At 39.7% G+C, this 20884-nt stretch overlaps 1 pseudogene; it reads left to right on the forward strand.

Moving 5' to 3' along the window:
• Window positions 1-633: 633 nt before the first annotated feature.
• On the forward strand, window positions 634-5040 carry LOC120526624 (annotated as a pseudogene).
• The last annotated feature ends 15844 nt before the right edge of the window (window positions 5041-20884 follow it).

A 20884-nucleotide genomic window follows, 5' to 3' on the forward strand; every position in this document is an offset into this window, starting at 1 on the left:
AAGTTCTAATACCAAGTTGTGCATCCAACGAAAAAAGCAAACTAGCTGGCAATGAAAGTGCTTCAGCGCCCTCTTGTAATGATGTGCTACTGCCCACGAGCAGCAAGGAAATTGGTGCACCTCTCTCTGGTGACAATGTTATTGAAACAGACACAGCAGAAAGTGAGTACCTGTCTTGTGAAAGTGGAAGCGAAACTGGAAGAATTTATCTGCGTACTTCTTCTGACACTCTTCTTGAAAAAATGAGCACACTGTTCGAGGACATTTATGATCCAGGTAATTGGGAACATGTTAGTATTGATGTGCGTAACATATTAGTGGAAAAGGGTCCAATCAGGTTACCAAATGACTTTGAATACCCAAAGAATGAAGGTAACAGACATTTTTCAAATAATTTTTTTACACAGAGGATGCTGAATGGAGAAACAGTGGATAGGCGATGGTTAAGTTATTCCAAGACCAAAGAGAATATTTTGCTTTCCTTGTAAGTTGTTTGGCATGGCAGCTACTGGAGGCCAATTAGCAAACGAAGGCTGCTGCGACTGGAAGCATCTTGGCGATAAACTTTAGCAGCATGAGGTTTCTGCAAATCACGCTAAATGCGTGACAGCGTGGTTGGAATCAGCTCTGAGAATGTCCAATGGTAGTGCAATAGATAACATGATGCTAGAACAAATTAGAAAAGTCTTAACAAGAATTCTAGCGATTGTACAGTACCTTGCCGAAAACAACAGCTCATTTCATGGGAGAATGGAGAAACTTTATGCTCCGAACAACGGTCAGTTTTTAGGCTTAGTTGAGATGCTGGCCAAGTTCGATCGAACCATGCAAGAACATCTTCGACAAATTAAGAACGCCGAGGCTCATTACCATTACCTCGGGCATAAGATCCAAAACGAGCTTATCGATCTGATGGCGCCAGCAGTAAAAGGGAAAATTATTGATAAAGTGAATAAACTTGCTAAATGTTTTTCTGTCATCCTTGACTGCTCGCCTGATGTTAGCCACAAAGAGCAGATGTCCCTTATATTGTGTTTTGTGGATGTATCAGATCCAGAAGTGAAGGTGTTGGAGCACTTCATCGAATTTCTAGATGTGGACAACGCAAAAGGAAAGGGGTTGTCAGAGGCTCTACTAGCTGCGCTGGAGAACCTTGGTCTGGACATCGCTGATTGTCATGGCCAGGGGTACGACAATGGTGCGAACATGACGGGAAAGCACCAAGGAGTTCAAGCGCACATTCTTCGCATGAATAGTTAAGCATTTTACGCTCCGTGGGTTTGCCATAATCTTAGCCTTGTTTTAGGAGACATGGCTAAATGCAACTCCCAAGCAGTGACGTTTTTTGGTGTCATAGAGATAATATATAAATGTTTTGCTGCGACGGATAAAAGTTGGAAAATTTTGGAAGAAGCCATGCCTTTCATAACTACAAAATTACTGTCAGAAACACAGTGGGAGTGCCGCCTTGAAAGTGTGAAAGCGCTACGTTATTAGACAAAAGAAGTCAGGGAGGCGCTGTTGACTGTCACTGACACCGCCAATGATCCCTAGTGAAAAGTGAATCCGAATGTTTTGCAAACTATGAGCTATGAAGCTTCGAGTTTATTCTGAGCTTAATCATATGGTATGACATTTTATTTGCTGTGAATGCTGTCAGCAAAACTTTGCAATCTGCTGACATGCAGCTCAATGTGGCAATACAGCAAATCAAAGGCCTTGTTACTTTTTTGAAAAAGTACCGGGAAACCGGATTCTCCGATGCTATGATCATAGCAAAGGAAATTGCATCCGAAATGAACGTAGATCAAAAATTCAAGGAACAAAGTGTCAAGACGCAAGAAAAAACAATTCAATTATGAGAGTAACGAATCAACATTTTCGCTGGAGGAGGCCATCAGAACAGGATACTTCTTATGGATAGTGGATCAAGCACTTCCCTCAATGGAAAAAAGATTCCAACAGCTGGAAGAGTATTCTTCAATGTTTGGATTTCTGTACAACTTGAAGAGTTTGCGGGCATTGAACGACTATGATTTGTTCCTGATAACATCAATACAGCTCAAGAGTGTCTTCGGTACATTTGTCCCATTCGAGATTCATTTCCCAACATTGTTGTTGCGTACAGAATTATGTTGACAATTCCTGTGACCGTTGCAAGTGTGGAAAGAAGCTTTTCAAAGTTGAAACTTATCAAAAATTATCTACGATCAACAATGTCGCAAAACAGACTGTGCAGTTTAGCTATTTTGTGAATTGAAAAGGAACTTGCCTGAACATTGGACTACGAGGATCTTATCAACGATTTTGATCAGCGAAAAGCCAGAAAAGTGGACTTCCGTCTGTGACTGTCAAAGCAGCTGTTTGGTATGTGTTCGTTTTATTACAAGTGTTCTGGTTCTCCGTAATTAAATAAATTTGCCCATTCCAGTGGGTTCAGCAGAAACGACTGTTATCTAGTTTGTTATTTTTGCGTGCAAAATGTTTCTGAATCATTAATTAAGTTGGTTAAAGGCCACTAAACCAATATAAGAACAATTACAATACGTAATGTAATTAAACAGCCAATGGTACCTACATAAGGCACCATGTTTTTTAACAAGTTAATAAGGCAGCATTAGAGGCGGACAAGCCCGTGAGCGTTCACCTCTTCATTTAGTATTTATGCCTACATTTTTTAAGAATTACTTTATTAACCTTTTTAAATCAGTCAAGGTTATTTAGTGGTTTAATATATGTTATCTTTTTAAATGCATGGCTGTTTGATAAAATGGTAATTTAACAATTTCTTCTTTTTGATTTTAAAGTTATCTTTAATGCAGTGTCCCCTTTTCACATTTCTTCAATAATGTGATTAAATGATGCAACACCATATTAATCATTGAAAATTTCTTAAAATATTTATTATAAACTTTAAAAGAAGGGTTAGCATGTCAGTGTTTTCTGCTACTAAAACAAGTGATATTCTAATAGTAGTATTTTATTCATGTCCAGATTTTATCTAGTGCAAACATATAGATTTGTTGTTAATTTTCTGGGGTTTTATTTTTTTTTTTAATAAACAACATAATACCATAAAGCATGACAATTTCATTACATATACAAAATTATTCATTTTAGATGAATACCTCTTACCCAGTAATTGTCAACCCTCCATCACACTGAGATAAATGAGACATCAAGACGTAAACATCTGAATTAAATGACTAAAAATTTAGGGTACCAGACAGGTGGAAAATGTGGGAAGACCAGCTGCATAGACAAGACAGGGAAAAGGCACCCACTGCCTAGGGTGAGAATTGCCTGGTTATAAAGACAGGACACACTCAACATAACAATCATTTAGACTGCAGAGACCAAACAGACTGATCGTGCCTCGCATTGTTGCACAGACACTACAGCTGGGTGGGCAAGCACAGCCATCAACACAGGATCAAGACAACAAAGGACACTATTTGGTGTGATTGTGCTGGATTATCAAAAACTGGCCCTCTGTTGTTCAGTGCAACCCTATCAATTTCCTAAAGCCAAAATGAAGCAGATCAGTTAGTCTTACATTTACAATTACATCTGTTGCAAAGGAAATGCTTTTGTTGAAAGCAACAAAGAAAAGAGGTCAACAGAGTCTAGTACACATCAGTTGGAGTCTCTGTTTGGAAAGAAGTGTTACAGGACAAGGCTACAAAATTGGTCATCGCTAGTGAAGAGCTCAGAACAAAATACAAGTTAGTTCCTATAGGTTACAAAACATAACAGCAAATATCAGCTAGAGAGAAACCAGACAAGAGAGGCTTCAAATGCTTCCTAAACAAATTAAGGGAACCAGAATTTGTAAAGGAGGTGGGCAACTCGTTCCACCAGCTAGGAGTTACACTAGAAAATAGTCCGGATTGAGTTTTGACACCATTTATCAGTAATTTGGGTGATCAAGAAGAAGCTTAGGACCTCCCAAGTTTCCCACGATGCCCTAAATTTGACTTTTTCAGTGACTCTGATTTACCTTAGAAACTACTGTTTGCTTCGCTCTAAATAGTTTTTTTTCTTTTCTTCCCTCAAACTCTCTAACCAAATAAGAACCACAGGCACATGGAATAAGCTACCAAGTTGTGTGGTAGACAGTGCGACTTTAAAGACCTTCACAACTAGCATTGATGTTATTTTGGAGGAGATTTGTGGATAGGATTGGTGAGTCTTTGGTTGGGCTGAATGGCCATTACTCAACTGAATTTTTCTAATGCTCTGAAAGACAAAACCTTTACTCTTTTCGTTTTGCTATTTAGATGAGCTACCTCCTGTGGTCTCCACCCTATAGCCCCCTGCCACCAGCCAGAGTGCCATGATTTCAAAGTAAATTTATAGGAATGGTGTCTAGTATATTAAATGTTAAAGGTGACAGAGCCTGTGACATGCCCTGCTGACATTAACTCTTCTAAACTTCAAAATATAAACACCAGAGCAGAAACTAAAAATAATCAATAAAAAAGAGAAAATACAGCATCAAGGCAGTTGAAAAGTTATGAAAATCATGTCAGGGAGTTCACTGTTGCATAGTTCAAGCACTTTCATGAAATGGCTAAGCTAAATCTGTTATATGCTCCTTTTATGCCAGTCTTTGGAGATATTCTGACAAGAAATAATTGTTTATCAGATTTTATTTCTGATTTCTTGAGTGGACAAATCCCTGACAGGTAAATGGGCTCACTTTCATACATCTACTTTCTTTTGTATACATCACACAAGAAAAATGGAATGAAATGAGATTTGGAAGGCACTTCTCTCTTAAGTAATGAGAAAGAAAAAAGAGACTACTCGATCCCCAAAATGACCTGAATATTTTTGTTTGATAAATATAGTAACTGCAACAATCAGATTTCCCTCATCCAGGATCTTTAATCATTTACAGGATAAAAGAACAATCCCGCTGGTCCATGTTTTTTGTTGATAAGAGGAGGTGTTGAAGAAACTGGAAGAATGGAGAAGGGTTTTGGAAGTCAGGAGACTGAAGATAAATATGAAGAAGAAAGAATACTTGAGGTTTAATGATGATCAGCATTTAGAAGTAAGTATGCAGGGAGAGCTATTGAATGAGAATAATGAGATGAGGATACCATATGCTCTGCCCTTCACCTCTCCCTGACACATCTGGATAAAAAAGACACATATGTCAGAATGCTATTCATAGACTTTAGCCCTGCCTTCAACACTATCATCCCTCAAAAGCTGGTTGTAAAACTGTGCAGGCTGGGCTTGAACACCACCCACTGCAAATGGATCCTGGACTTCTTGACAGAGAGGCCCCAGTCAGTTCAGATGAGCTGCAACACTTCCAGAAACATCACATTAAGCACTGGAGCGCCACAGGGCTGCGTGGTTAGTCCACTGCTGTTCACCCTGTTGACTCACGACTGCACAGCCACGCACAACACCAACCACATCATCAAGTTTGTGGATGATAATACAGTGCTGGGACTGATAAGCAGGGATGATGAAACAGCATACAGAGATGAGGTGGAACGGCTGTCTGCATGGTGTGAAGACAACAATCAATCTCTCAATGTCGACAAGACAAAAGAGATAATCGTGGACTTCAGAAAATCACATCCTGCCCACATCCCACTGAACATCAACGGTTTAGATCTGGAGACTTTTAGGAGTACCAAGTTCCTTGGTGTGTACATAACTGAGGAACTTAAATGGACGCATAACACCTCATCACTAAACAAGAAACCTAGCAGAGACTACACTTCTTGAGGTGGCTGAAGCGAGCAAGTCTTCCCCGTTCCATCCTCACCATGTTCTACAGAGGCACCATTGAGAGTGTTCTGACCAGCTGCATCACTGTCTGGTATGGCAACTGCAACATATCTGACCGCAACTGCCCGCAAAGGATAGTGAAGACAGCAGAGAATATTATTGGGGTGCCTCTCCCTTCACTACAAGACATATTTTATAAACGCAGTGTCCACAAGGCCTGCAGCATTGTGCAAGACCCCTTACACCCCTCACATGGACTTTTCACACTTTTGCCATCCAAGAGAAGATACTGCAGCATCACAGCCAGAACTGCTAGGCTGCAGGATAGTTTTCACCCCCAAGCTGTCAGACTCCTTAACACCATGCTGCCACCTGGGATCTTCCACACTGTTTCAACCACCTCTAAAAACACTTTCCTGCAAAGACTAATGTGCATGTAGTAAAGAGCTGAAAATCTCATACTAACCTTTAAGTATTTTGACACTCTTGATATCCTTCTGCTGTGAAACATTCTGACCTGCCATTGTTTACACATGTCTTAAACTACTATTATCATACACTGATAATTTCTGTATTATCTATACCTATTTATTTATTATATTACATATCTATTGACTATATTCATGTATCTAGATTGCAAATACCATACATTGCATCAATGTTCATATTGCTAACTACACATCAATATTGCTGCTACTTCTTTGTCTTGTCTTTGCATAATGTCTTGTCTTGTTTGTGTTTTAATTTTAAATTTAAATTTTAGTTCTATTTTTAATTTATTATTTGCACTTCATGTTGTTACACTGTGTACCCTGAGCTTCACAATTTTGCCTATCTGTATACTTGTATATGGTTGAGATGACAAAGTTCACTTTGACTTTGACTTGACTTGAGAATGACAAATGAAACAATCAGAGGTACAAGAAAGGTGATAGAGATATCTAAGAAAGTACAGGAAATTAGTTTGAAGTGGTATGGATATGTGATGAGGAGAGATAATGATTATTTTGGCAAAAGAGTGAAGGGAATGGAAGTACAGGGGAAGAGAAAGTGAGGGAGGCCAAAGCAGAAGTGGTTGGTCAAAGTAAAAAAAGATCTGAAGGAAAAGGGCTTGACTGGTGAGGTGTTGGATCGAGCTGTTTGGAGAAGGTAGATCAAGCACATATATGCCACAAAGAAGAGAAAAGATGAAGAGGAAGAAAAAGAGGAATTAATTCATCTTCTTAATTTATGTATTCATAAACAGGGTAGTGGAGAGCCAGAGCCTCTCAATACCATTGGATACAAAACAAGAATCAGGCAGGACACCATCCTTTCAGAGGGCAAGCTCACTCACACAGTTGCTTTCACTTACACAATATTAACAATTTACAACCTTTAATCAAACCTAACCAATATGTACTGTAACCTAGTAATACTTAACACTGTAAGGCAATTTCAAAAGTTATAGTTAATTATAGGGTTTTAATTAAAGTCCATTAATTAGAACTACAAGTTTAAGTCAATAATTATTTGCATTTTTTGATTATTTTGGCAATATTTCTACCTTGATCAATCAGCTTCTCTTGTTGTTTCTTATGAGTAAACATGGCTTCTCCTCTCTCTGCTTGCACCAAACTTTGGAGTTAGCAGTAATCTGCTTTTTATGAACTGAAGGTGTACATGTAAATGAAACATCTCTGCTACATTGCTATAATTCTGATGTAACTGTAAAATAAGACCAGTGTGTTTTTAAGTAGCGAGGTAAGAAATAATAAAGTTTTCTGACTGTGCTTATCATTGTACATAGTCCTGTGTATATTAATGGATTTTGTAATGTACAATATATAATGCAACATACATATTATCATAAACAGCAACTTAAGAAATGTACCAAAGATATACTGTAGATGTTTAAAACAGATATTTAAATGCCCAAATCTTTCCTTTTTCTGTATTTTCTCTTTGTATTTTACTATAACATTAAAAATAAAGAGAGTGGAATTTTTGTGCACCTCATACTCAATGGTTGGACTTACTTACTTGGATCTTACTAGTTGTTGGAATTTTAGAATCCTCATAAATAATAAGCTGCAAATAATATATTTGAAGCATGAGCTGAAGATTTTAAAATCCTTTCCTATTACAATGTAGATCATTTAGGTAGAAAAAATGTACTTTTTTTTCCCTCATGAGATATTTGATGTTGCGTCTATGTAGCCAAAATCATAGTCAAAACTAATGAAGGGGTCATAACTAGCAAATCGCCTTTATATGATGCTATTATTTTTTTAAGATGTGTCAAGAAAACCAAGCATCTTAACCAGACATTTGCACTATAGACACGATAGTCTTAAAATGGAGACATTCCAGAACTCAACATTGAAGGACATGCTAGGTTATAAAACAGAACTTTATCTAAGACCAATATCCTCTGCCATGAAGGAAGGAAAACAGAACAAATGAGACAAGGAATAAGCAGACAAAACAGAATCCAGGTGGTATTTGACAATAGTGAGGAATTGGGTGGCTGCACAAATACTAGACAGAAGAAAGGCAGTCATCCATTTGTATCACATATTGTACATAGAAATATAGGTTTACAAGTGTATAAAATGCTACGGATGTGTCTGGACTGTGGCACACCATGGAGAAAAAGTTAACCAAAAAGCAATACACAGAAAAAACTAACATTAGTTGAAAGAATAAGAAACTAAATACTTTGATCTGATTTGAGCTAGCAACAGTTTGCTGAAACAGCCAAAACCGAGACCAGCCTATTTTAACTACCCTGAAAATGAGCATGAAAAATTGAAAAGATAAACAGAGGAAGCTATAGCCCAGAAAACCCAGGTGTGATTATAAATACAAAAAAAGTCACAGATTGAAAACTCATTACAATTCAAACTGGAAAAGTACAAAGTCTGGCATTTCCAAAAAAGAATCTAGTCATCTGGCAACGTTTCTAGGATTCATTTTACTGTGTCCCAAATTGCCTACCAAGAACCACTGACCCTGCCCCTTGACATTATATGCCAACCCAGTCATGTGTTCATGAACCCCATATGACCTCATTATATAGTTGCCAACTTGATTTCAGGGTGGTATTTCACAAAGCTCACTTAAGAAATTAAGATGAGTTGAGTAAGCCTCACTTGAATAAGTCTTGTTTTCCTATTGGAGATCAGTCGGTTACATAAGCAAAAAGTGTTTTGTTAACTCAAGATGCGCTAATGGAATCCATGATTATGAACCTGCTCACAAGCAGCAGAGAGAAGTGATTGTCAATAACATCTATCATAGTTCAGAAAGCATAGAGGAGAGTGTAATATCTGTAGAGTGAGTTCCTGTGACTTTAAGTGTGAAACTGATGGGATATATGGTGTACTAGCAGAATACCCGTGCTTCGCAGCGGAAAAGTAGTGTGTTAAAGAAGTTATGAAAAAGAAAAGGAAACATTTTTAAAATAACGTAACATGATTGTTAATGTAATTGTTTTGTCTTTGATATGAATGTTGTTGTCATATCTATATATATATATATATATATATATATATATATATATATATATATATATATATATATATATATATATATATATATTGTGATAGGGGGTGCTCTCGCTCCCTTGAACCCCTGTCCACGACTCCAGACACCAGATAAAAGTCCAAATGTTGACTTTATTAAATCTCCACAGTGCACAAAGCACACTCTCTACCACTATACTCATAAATCACACCAATACAATCAATAAACAATCCTCCAGCTCCCAGACGCGTTGCCACCCTTCCACCCAGCTCAGCTCGCCGTCTGGGAGCTCCCACAGTCCTTTTACACTCCCTGACCCGGAAGTGTTCTCAATCCCCAGTCCATGTGATCCTCAATCACTTCTGGGTCAGGTAAAAGCTCTTCTCTTCAACCCGGAAGCCCGTCGCTCTTCCTATGACGAACTTCCGGGTCATAGGGTACAAAGAAGTCCTCGGTCCTCCCTGCAGCTCCCTCTTGTGGCCCCCATGGCATCCAGCTGGGCTGTGCATAAAAACCACATTGTCCATAATGCCCTGCTGGTCTTCTGGGGACCTCCATGCTGCAAGGAGGGCTCCACCTGGCGGCTTGGGGGTATTGGCCGGGATAAACGGCCGGCCATCCTTCACAATATATATATATATATATATATATATATATATATATATATATATATATATATACAGTATATATATACAGTATATATATCCATCCATCCATTTTCCAACCCGCTGAATCCAAACACAGGGTCACGGGGGTCTGCTGGAGCCAATCCCAGCCAACACAGGGCACAAGGCAGGAACCAACTGTTCGGTTAATGTTTTGAAAATGATGCATGTGCCCTGCCCAGGATTGGTTCCTGCCTTGCGCCCAATGTTGGCTGGGATTGTCTCCAGCTGACCCCCGTGACCGTGTGGTCGGATTCAACAGGTTGGGAAATGGATGGATATTCCAGCGCTGACTTTGTATATTCCAGCGCTGACTTTGTATATTGAAATTTTGACTTTATATATTGCAGCGCTTACTTTATAGCCTATATTCCGACGCTGACTTTATATATTCAAGATTGGACTTTATAGATTCCAGCGCTGACTTTATATATCCCGATGCTGACTTTATATATTTGGGAATGACTTTAGGCTATATATTCAAGTTTTGACTTTATATATTCCAGCGCTGACTTTATATAATCAAGTGTTGACTTTATATATTCGCGAATGACTTTATATATACAAGTTTTGACTTTATATAGTTAAATGTAGTCATCATTGCATAACTTTTTCTTTACTATAGAAATGTAAAGACTAAATTCAACTTCCATTCCTAACAAAGATATTTCTGGCGACTAAATAGAAGCCACTTATATCCAAATTCGAGCTGTCGCCTGCCTGCCTGAATAAATCGCCCTCGCTTCGCTCTTACTTTTTTACCGTTCATTTAATCATGGCTACTGGCGGAAAAATTATAAAATGGAAGGAGGATTACACTGAGTATGGCTTTACCAAAACAATTATTGATGGCGAATCGATTATTCATAAAGCTTCAATTGGTGATCTGTTTTTCTGTGTTAACCTCATATTTTTTCATACTTCTTCTCAAACCAAGGGGGCGCGAGGGTAAAATGAATCAGGATGCGCTGATCAATGTAATCGGTGTACCAGGAAATCATGCATTGACAGAAGTTCTCCTTTGCTTGTGATTAAATGGTAAGAAAAGGAAACATTTTAAAAATAACACGATTGTCAATGTAACCTTTTGTAAGTAGTGCCTGGAGGATTCAGTGTGGAGAAACTCTAGAGACAGCGTGTGTATTAACTTGTGGATTTTTCTGTGAGTATTTGGTGGCAGCGTCACAAAGTTGTAACACTGCGTTAGCTGCGGAGCGCAGCTCAGAGCGAAATAAGGTGAATGGGAGGTGAATGGGAGGGGAGATGATGACGTGACTCCCCCACCCGCCTTAACTGTCAATCCCCCCACAAACACAGTCTCTCGGAATTTGCATAAGCACAGCCCTTTACCTGCAATTTTAAATTAGTTATAAAGTGATCAAAACTCTCGTTTATATCCTGCGTCCTCTCATTAAACTTGTATCCCACATTACCCGTGGGCATGACAAACGCCAGCAGCAGCCTGTCTATGAACTTAATTTAAACTTTAGGTTTACACCGTGCTTTGTTTCCGAAGTAGCAGCACTCATGAATATGGTTGTATATATCACTCGCTTGCTTCTTATTGTTTTGCTGCCTTCTGAATTATATCATGCATGTTTTCTTCAGCGCTTTTTGGAGCTCTTCCTGGTTTTCTACGTACTGTGTTGACAGTCAGTTCACGTGATTATGTGGAGTCGTGATGATGTCACATGAAACTCCGCCCCCCACGGCTTTCGAGCTCAACTCCATTACAGTATATGTAGAAAAATAGTTTCCAGTTATAACCATTACGCGTAGAATTTCGAAATGAAACCTGCCCAACTTTTGTAAGTAAGCTGTTAGGAATGAGCCTGCCAAATTTCAGCCTTCTACCTACATGGGAAGTTGGAGAATTAGTGATGAGTCAGTGAGTGAGTCAGTCAGTCAGTCAGTCAGTGAGGGCTTTGCCTTTTATTAGTATAAATTATGGAACATCTAGGAAAATATAGAGTTTGTTTCATTATCACAGATTAGAAGAACATGTAACAGAGAGAGTAGAGGTCTTTTCAGCAAATGATCAAGACATGATAGCTGAGCTATAAAAAAAGAAATGCATCTGTTATTAAGAAACCAAGAGATCCTGCGCAGCAATCTTTAGCCTGAGTACATTATAGTTCTAAATTTGTGCATAGCATAATTAAATATTAATGGTATTATTCAAATTTAAAAAAAAGTTTGCCCAGTTTGAATGAAAGCACATTGTGACAGTTCAGGCTCTCTCCATGCTCCTTGGCAGCTTGATCCTGGAATCCTTTGATAACGTAAACAAGGATGACCTGGGCAATGAGGACACAGTTACAGTAAGAGTATGGTGCAAAGTGCTAGTGCTTTTATTTAACAATCCAGGGATTCAAAATCCCAAGGTGCAAATTTGCAGTGCATCAAATAAATAATCCAAATAAATAAAGAATAAAATCCAGTGCCCTTCAGGTGGAGATAAAATTTGCAAGAATACATTACTTTAAAATAACCACAAAACTACACAGACATTGGGTTACGTTTCCTTTCTTTGCTCCTCTGCTAGCCCAGCACGTCTTTCTCATCCCATTTCTCCAGCTCACAATTCTCAGGTCTTGCAACTGACAAAGACTCTGACAGCCACTGTTCTTTTAGCCTAGTCATGTCCAGCAGTACTCAAGTACTCACTGGTGTGCGCAGAGCTGGTCCTCCACATCTGTAGGAACCCTCGGAAATGCAGATCACTCCCCAATCCTCCTTAGTGTTCGACATGAGCATCCTGCCTTTGGAAGTGATATTCCCCTCCCTCCCTCTCTCGCTGGGCCACCTTTACCTCCTTGGCATTGTGCTGCCTCACCTGTCTGATTCTGCCTTTAAATTCCTTTTCCATTGATCTTTGCTCTCTTTCTTCTGTCCCCCTGCTTTGTTCAGGTTCTTTTTATCTTCCTATAATCACCAACTTCAGAGGGCCAATGAGGCAGCTGGTTGCCAAACATGTCTGCACGCAAATGTTTGGCTGGCCAGTTACTCACTGACATGCTGGAGCTGCTCCACCATGCTGCTCCTCACACCCACACTCCTATACCTGTGCACTCTGTTTACATATTTTTAAAATACCCAACACCACACACTCTTCTCATGATACACATTAGTTTGTCAACATCATACTTCAAACACTATAAACAAGTAGTTGTTCAGTAGCAATATAAAGCACATTTGACCGCAATTAAAAATTATATACAGGAACCCACCTCAGAATTACTAGAATATACCATTGTGGCAGCAGGGGTCACTGTTGCCCTGTGAAACCTGCAGACAATACGTCCAAACACCAGGTAAAATAAAGAAATGAATTTAATATTTCTGCAATTGTGCACAAAGCACCTCCACCTCCACAATACTCAATTAATAAATCAATAATAACAATAATAAACACAATAATCAATCCTCCTCTCCACCCAGCAGCTCTGTCACACTCCCTCCCAACTCCGGCTCCATTTGCTGGGGTTTCCCAGAGTCCTTTTACTGTATATTTCTTGACCCGGAAGTGCTTCTGTTCCTCAGTCCATGTGATTTCATAGCACTTCTAGGTCAGATGGAATGGCTCCTTTATCTTCAACCCGGAACTACTTTAGTTCTTCCATCCTTGTGACTTGTAAGTACTTCCGGCTATAATAGAAACAATGTTCATGTCTCCCTGCAGTGTCCCCTGGCGGCCCCCACGGTATCCAGCAGGGCTGTGAATTCGAACTCCATTGTCCATGATGCCCTGCTGGAATTTGGGGGACCTCCATGTCGCAGGAGGCGTGGGGGTATTGGCCGGGATAAACTGCCGGCCATATTTCACACCATACATTTATTTCCTATATTCCTATATTGCACATTTGGCAATTCAAAAGAAAGCTGCAGCTTCTGTCACTGGTGCAATGTCCCAACATCACTCCTCTTGAAGGAGTTTGCCCTTGAATGTCTTACCTGCCGATACGAATGACCACACAATGTCATTTAAAAGGACTGACCTGTGCATTGATGCTACCAAATGATTTGTGTTTCACATAGTCAGCCTCTAATTAGCTTGTCGAAACCGTTATTCGTACTTGAGTGCAGTCTATTGCACTTATAATATTTGGGAAGCTTACATAACATTACCTAGTGTCACTGATACAGCTTTGGATAAACACATTTTACATGGATTCATTTATAAAAAAAAAAAATAATTAATGCAGACAGTTTGCACAATAGTCAGAAAGTTGCTGCATTAAGTTGACTTTGCAGTGTATTACTTAAACTCATTGAATAACAGTTTGCTTTTTTGTAATTCCATAGTCATCAGGAAGTGCCTGTGACGTCTTCTGAAAGTATCTCTTATGGACAATCCAAGTCCCCTCATTCATCTGGTTTTCAAAGAATGGGCATGTCTTGAATGGTCCTACAGGGTAGTTAAATGCAAACTGACTTTTAATGCATTTATAGTAACCACAGATATCTGTGTGAAAATCATCATTACAAGTCCCAAATCATACTTGACAATTTTTATAGTGAGTGTTTCTATTTTACTGGCATATCCTCAATTTCAAAACATTTTGTATTTGTAACATATACTACTGGGGAAAAACCTGGACAATTCTAAAAATAATAAAGAGGTGTAATGTATTTAATTATTGAGGTGTGCAATTGAACCTATTTAATTTATGTTACTCTTTTTTATTTTACAGTATACATACAAATTCTGTCATGACGTGTACCAAAAATGATAAGGGGCTTTCCTTATGTTCATTATTTGTACTGGTGGTTTAAAAGCTCTACATATTTTTTGAGACAGGAACACACCATTGCTAATCCTAGAAGGTCTTACAGCGTGGTCTTCTAGGCCATTACATTACAGAAAGTCTTCTTGTGCATTACATTACTATGAACATTTGCTACATCAGTGTTACAGGTTTACTGACTTTGGTACAGGAAGCTTCAGTAAACTTTTCTGACTCAGGAGGCTTTTTCACTAAACACTTCTTGAAATACCCTACAGGAAACAGTGAAAGATCATAAGGAAATGTAACAAAAACAAATAGTCCACCATGCAGTTCACTAAAATATCATAAAATGGCTGAAGTACCTAAGATTACATTGCATTTTATAATGGTAAACCCAAAGAACTTATTCACAAGCATAATGAGGGTGTATTAACAAGAGGTTCTCCATACAAATAAAGTTTAAAGTTACTCAAGTTTTAAAATTAAACCTTTTAAACAGTTTGAAATAAATTGCATTGCTATTCATAATTGAGCAATAGCTAAGTATCTTTTTTTTCAGTAAACTAAATGCAATCTTAATATGCATAACAATAAAACCCTGGTTACATTTTACAACAATTAACAATTAAATTAACTGAATTCTTTTTCATTTTTACCTATGCCACTGTTATGTTTTGAATCATTTCTGAGAAAGCATTACCCTGCAATGCAATTCCCACAGTCATCCACAGACATCTGTTTTCAAAGGCCTGCCACTTGTTTCCCACAGTTGCAATGTTTCCTCTTGCCTTGCAAATATATGATAATGTGGAATTCAGTAGTGGCTTTTCAAATGGTGACCTAAATTGGGAAATGAACCTGGCACTTTTCTGACCTGCACTGGGTGTTTGTTTTGCAAATTTTCCATCTGCTCTCACATCAGTGCCTACTTAGAATCATCATCCAGGTGCTTATTATTTTAGAACAGTTATGTAAATCAGTCACTGAGTTGATAAGCATGTCATATATATACATGTTCCGATGTATTTTAGCAGACTCCACTGAAGCTTTAATTAGACCTATTGCCTCTAGGCCATGAATGCTCAAAATGTATCTAAATAAAGTATTTCTTCTTACTATCTTTCTTTGTATAGCTTACCAGCATTTAAGATAACAAATCAAACAATATTATAATGACAAATTAACACCAATGTCCTTAGGATGTACAATTATTATGAAGATTTAAATTTTTCTAAATTTTTTATGTTTTTCTCAGTATTAACTCTTTTGGCCTGGGTTTTGAGAACTGCAGAATTGTGTAACAGTTCTTGTCTTTGATGTGTGTTTAATAATATTAAACATTTTTGGTACCCTTTTCTTATTTATCATGGGTACCACCTTTTTGGTGCATTTTGTAGTAGTGTTGCTAGGTAATGACCTGGTTGTGAAGAATGTGTGATAGGATCATCGTTAAAATGTCATCTCCAGTGGATAAACTCTAAAAGAAAACCTTCATTTTGAAATCCACATGCAAGATTTTCTAGTTTTGAATTTTAGGCAGAGTGGTTTGATTATGGCTTTTGATTACATTTTGGCTTTATCTGATTCTATGACTTCCTGTTTTTGATACTTCGTTTTGTTTTTTTTTTGGATTAATTTCTTGCCTCCTGACCATTTTGTCTCTTTCATTGTTAGTAGTCAGTTACCAGTTTAAAAAGTATTATTTCTTTTATTCACCCTTATATTGCAAGAAATCCTAAAATGGACCTACCCGTACTTTTTTTGTGAAAGTTTGTTGCATTTTCGTTCTTTTCATGAAACCTTACCATTCAGGCTTCACCTCCATTGCTACAGGAAATGGGATATGAAAGTTTGCATATGAATGTGTATGTATAATAGGTAATATTGATTACTTGCTTTTATAAGTGGAAAATTCTAATACTGAATGTAGCTCTACAAGGGTTGTGCAAATCCAGAGATCACAAAATCCTAGAATGTAGGTCCATATAATTTAAGCAAGCAGGTAGTGTAAGACAACCCTCCTCGAACTGCCACCTTATCGTGGTGGAGGGGTTTGCGTGTCCCAATGATCCTAGGAGCTCTGTTGTCCGGGACTTTATGCCCCTGGTAGGGCCACCCAAGGCAAACTGGTCCTAGGTGAGGTATGAGACAAAGAGTGGTTCAGTAGACCTTCTATGATGAATAAAAAATTTGGACGGCGTTTTCCCTCACCCGGACGCTGTCACCGGGACCCCCATCTGGAGCCAGGTCTGGAGGTGGGCCTCGATGGCGAGCGCCTGGTGGTGAGTTGGCTTCGATGGTGGGGTAGGATGCCAGTCAGGCCCAGTAGGCCCAAACGTGTTGTGAGAGTCTGCTGGGAACGTCTGGCAGAGTACCCTGTCAGAAGTAGCTTCAACTCCCACCTCTGGCAGAACTTCGACCATGTCCCGAGAGAGGTGGGGGACATTGAGTCCGAATGGGCCTATTGTTGAGGCGGCTGACCGGAGCTGTGGCCATAAGGTGGTCGGTGCCTGTCGTAGCGGCAATCCCCAAACCCGTTGGTGGACACCGGCGGTGAGGGATGCCATCAAGCTGAAGGACTCCAACCGGACCCTTTTGTCCTGTGGGACTCTAGATGCAGCTAATAGGTACCGACAGGCCAAGCGGAATGTGGCTTCGGTGGTTGCTGAGGCAAAAACTCGGGCATGGGAGGAGTTTGGGGAGGCCATGGAGAACGACTTTCGGACGGCTTCGAGGAGATTTTGGTCCACCGCCTGGCATCTCAGGAGGGGGAAGCAGTGCAGTGTCAACACCGTATATGGTGGGGATGGTGCGCTGCTGACATCGACACGGGACGTTGTGGGTCGGTGGGGGGAGTACTTCAAAGATCTCCTCAATCCCACTAACATGCCTTTCAATGAGGAAGCAGAGTTTGAAGGCTCGGAGGTGGGCTCCCCCATCTCTGGGACTGAGGTCACCAAGGTGGTCAAAAAACTCCTTGGCGACAGGGCCCCAGGGGTGGATGAGATACGGCTGGAGTTCCGCAAGGCTCTGGATGTTGTAGGACTGTTTTGGTTGACACGTCTCTGCAACATCGCATGGACATCGGGGACAGTGCCTCTGGATTGGCAGACCAGGGTGGTGGTCCCTCTGTTTAAGAAGGGGAACTGGAGGGTGTGTTCCAACTACAAAGGGATCAACTCCTCAGACTCCCTGGAAAGGTCTATTCGGGGGTTCTGGAGAGGAGGGTCCGTCGGATAGTCGAACCTCGGATTCAGGAGGAACAGTTTGGTTTTCGTACTGGTCGCGGAACAGTGGTCCAGCTCTACACTCTTAGCAGAGTCCTGGAGGGTGCATGGGAGTTTGCCCAACCAGTCTACATGTGTTTTGTGGACTTGGAAAAGACGTTCGACCGTGTCCCTCGGGGAATCCTGTTGGGGGTGCTCCGGGAGTATGGGGTACTGGACCCCCTGATAAGGGCTGTTCGGTCCCTGTACAACCGGTGTCAGAGCTTGGTCCGCATTGCCGGCAGTAAGTCGAACCTGTTTCCAGTGAGAGTTGGACTCCGCCAGGGCTGCCTTTGTCACCGATTCTGTTCATAACTTTTATGGACAGAATATCTAGACAAAGGCCAGGGTGTTGAGGGGGTCCGGTTTGGTGGACTCAGGATTGGGTCACTGCTTTTTGCAGATGATGTTGTCCTGTTTGCTTCATCAGGCCGTGATCTTCAGCTCTCTCTGAATTGGTTTGCAGCTGAGTGTGAAGCGGCTGGGATGGGAATCAGCACCTCCAAATCCGAGACCATGGTCCTCAGCCAGAAAAGGGTGGAGTGCCCTTTTAGGGTTGGGAGCGAGATCCTGCCCCAAGTGGAGAAGTTCAAGTATCTTGGGGTCTTGTTCACGAGTGAGGGAAGAATGGAGCATGAGATCGACAGGCGGATCGGTGCGGCGTCTGCAGTGATGCGGGCTCTGCATCATTCTATCGTGGTGAAAAAGGAGCTGAGCCGTAAGGCAAAGCTCTCAATTAACCAGTTGATCTACGTTCCTACCCCTTACCTATGGTCATGAGCTATGGGAAGTGACCGAAAGAACGAGATTGCGAATACAAGCGGCTGAAATGAGTTTCCTCCGCAGGGGGTCTTAGCTTTCCCTTAAAGATAGGGTGAGAAGCTCAGTCATCTGGGAGGGGCTCAGAGTAGAGCCACTGCTCCTCCGCATGGTGTGAAATTGACTCAAGCAAGATCAAAGACCTTTGATTCAAGGGATAATAACTAGGATGGACAGAATAACGTGCCTATTAGAAGACACTGATTTTGTAACTGAGAGTGACTTTAATCCAACCAGGACAAGTTCAGTTGTCCTTTGTAAACTAGCTACACAGGATTAGCATAGAACAGCAAGTTAAGAGTAGTTCACAAATTCTCTTGGGACACACCCACTGAAATCTCAAAGGGATTCTGAGAGAACTCTCGGATTCATCCCAAGGGGCACTCTGTTACAATTCTCCAAAATGGCTTTCTAAAATCTTCTCTCAGAAACTAACAAGCTGTGAGCTGCCCTTTCCGTGTGGAGCTGAAAAGATGAAATCCTTGCCTCTTTGACCAGAAGCTGAAACCCAGTCTGTCAAGTCAAAGTTGTATGCCAGTAGTCTGACAAGACTGAGAAGCCATTACTACAAGAAGGGAACTTCAGCATCTAAACTCTCAGGCCAGAATGAGTAATGTCTTTTCACTATTAAGTGGCAAAAGGCGGCAGCAGCAGCATATCACAGACAAGGGATCATGCAGCAAAGAGAAAGGGTACCCTCCAACACATGAAATGTCCGCCACTTGAACCTGAAGCAGCAACATAGCAACAACTCCACACAACATCAGACATCATCCATAAAGACTTGGTATTGTAAAACTATTTATCTGTGCCAACATAAAGTAGAACTTTAAATACCAGTAAACAGCCAGCCTATGTTATATGTTTTGTCTAGTTTGCCTGTGTCCAGACATATATGTAAATAAATATATGCATTTATCATATTTCTTTAATCCTTCTGTTTATTAATAAGTTGAATTATTCTGTACCTTAAAACAAGTGTGCCTCAGTTACCTTAATATATACAAGTCTAAATGCAGGAGATTCACTTCTTACAACAGAGAAAGGTGAGGTATGTACGATAGGTCATGCAAAAAGACCATTTTCCCTTGGGGGTTAATACAGTGTACCAGATACCAAAAAAAAGTATTTGGTTAATTACCAGTATTGCTGAATGTAATTAATCATCTTAAGATGTACTCAGTTCCTACTTTTAAATTGACTGTTCCAGGGTGGTTGAAATTTAAATTTTCTTTTTCAAATCCTATAGTAGTATAGTCTAATGTTTAAGAGGTTATAACTGTCACTAATTCAATCCCCACTCCTGACTAGCTATGTGATCTTGAGCAAGTTGTTTAAACTGCCAGTGCTCCAAATGTAAAAGATTATCAAAAATATGCGATTGTTATTTGTTTGTCTCTATGGATGAAATCTACAGGTAAACTCTGTAATATGCTACTTGTATTTACATTTTAATTTTCTTGTGAGTATAAAATCTTATTATTAATTAAGATACAGTTGTGCAAGCATAGCATCTGTCAAATTCAAATTCAGGAGCCAGTTCAGTATGGGAAGAATACTTTATTGACACGTACGTGGGGTCACTCAGTACGTGGAAGGAGATGACTGACTTATAGATCCTATTAACACTTCTTAAATGCCCTTGTTAACTACAGAAATATCTGATTAGTTTAATTTTCGTGTCCTTGCAAAACACTGATAAATAGGAGCCTTAAAGTCAGGATTCTGCTACACAAGATTATAATGGTTCTCTTATAAATACTTGTCCTTGTGCTAAAGTAGCAGCAGGACTGGGTCACAGGTCAAGGGGCTTTAATTAAGATGTTTTCTGAGAGAGCTAAAAGCAAAAGCTAACAAGAACAGTAGTTATTCAATCTGATAAAAGTAATCAAACAGTGAAAATCATTTATCAGTAAAAATCAACTCTCATACATCTTACACCAATCTTCCAGATGCTTTAGTATAAAGTATTTTCACCCTAACAGTCTCAATGGATATAATATTGAGCTATGCCTACTTGATTCAATGCTCACAACATGAGCTATGCCTACTTGAATCCCTTTTTAATGTGCACAATTTTAGGGATTTAAACAAAATCATCTGCAAGATAACTCTGTTGTTCTTTTGTTCTAAATCAGTGCTA

The sequence above is a fragment of the Polypterus senegalus genome, chromosome 3 (assembly GCF_016835505.1).
Source record: "Polypterus senegalus isolate Bchr_013 chromosome 3, ASM1683550v1, whole genome shotgun sequence".
Classification (NCBI taxonomy): domain Eukaryota; kingdom Metazoa; phylum Chordata; class Cladistia; order Polypteriformes; family Polypteridae; genus Polypterus; species Polypterus senegalus.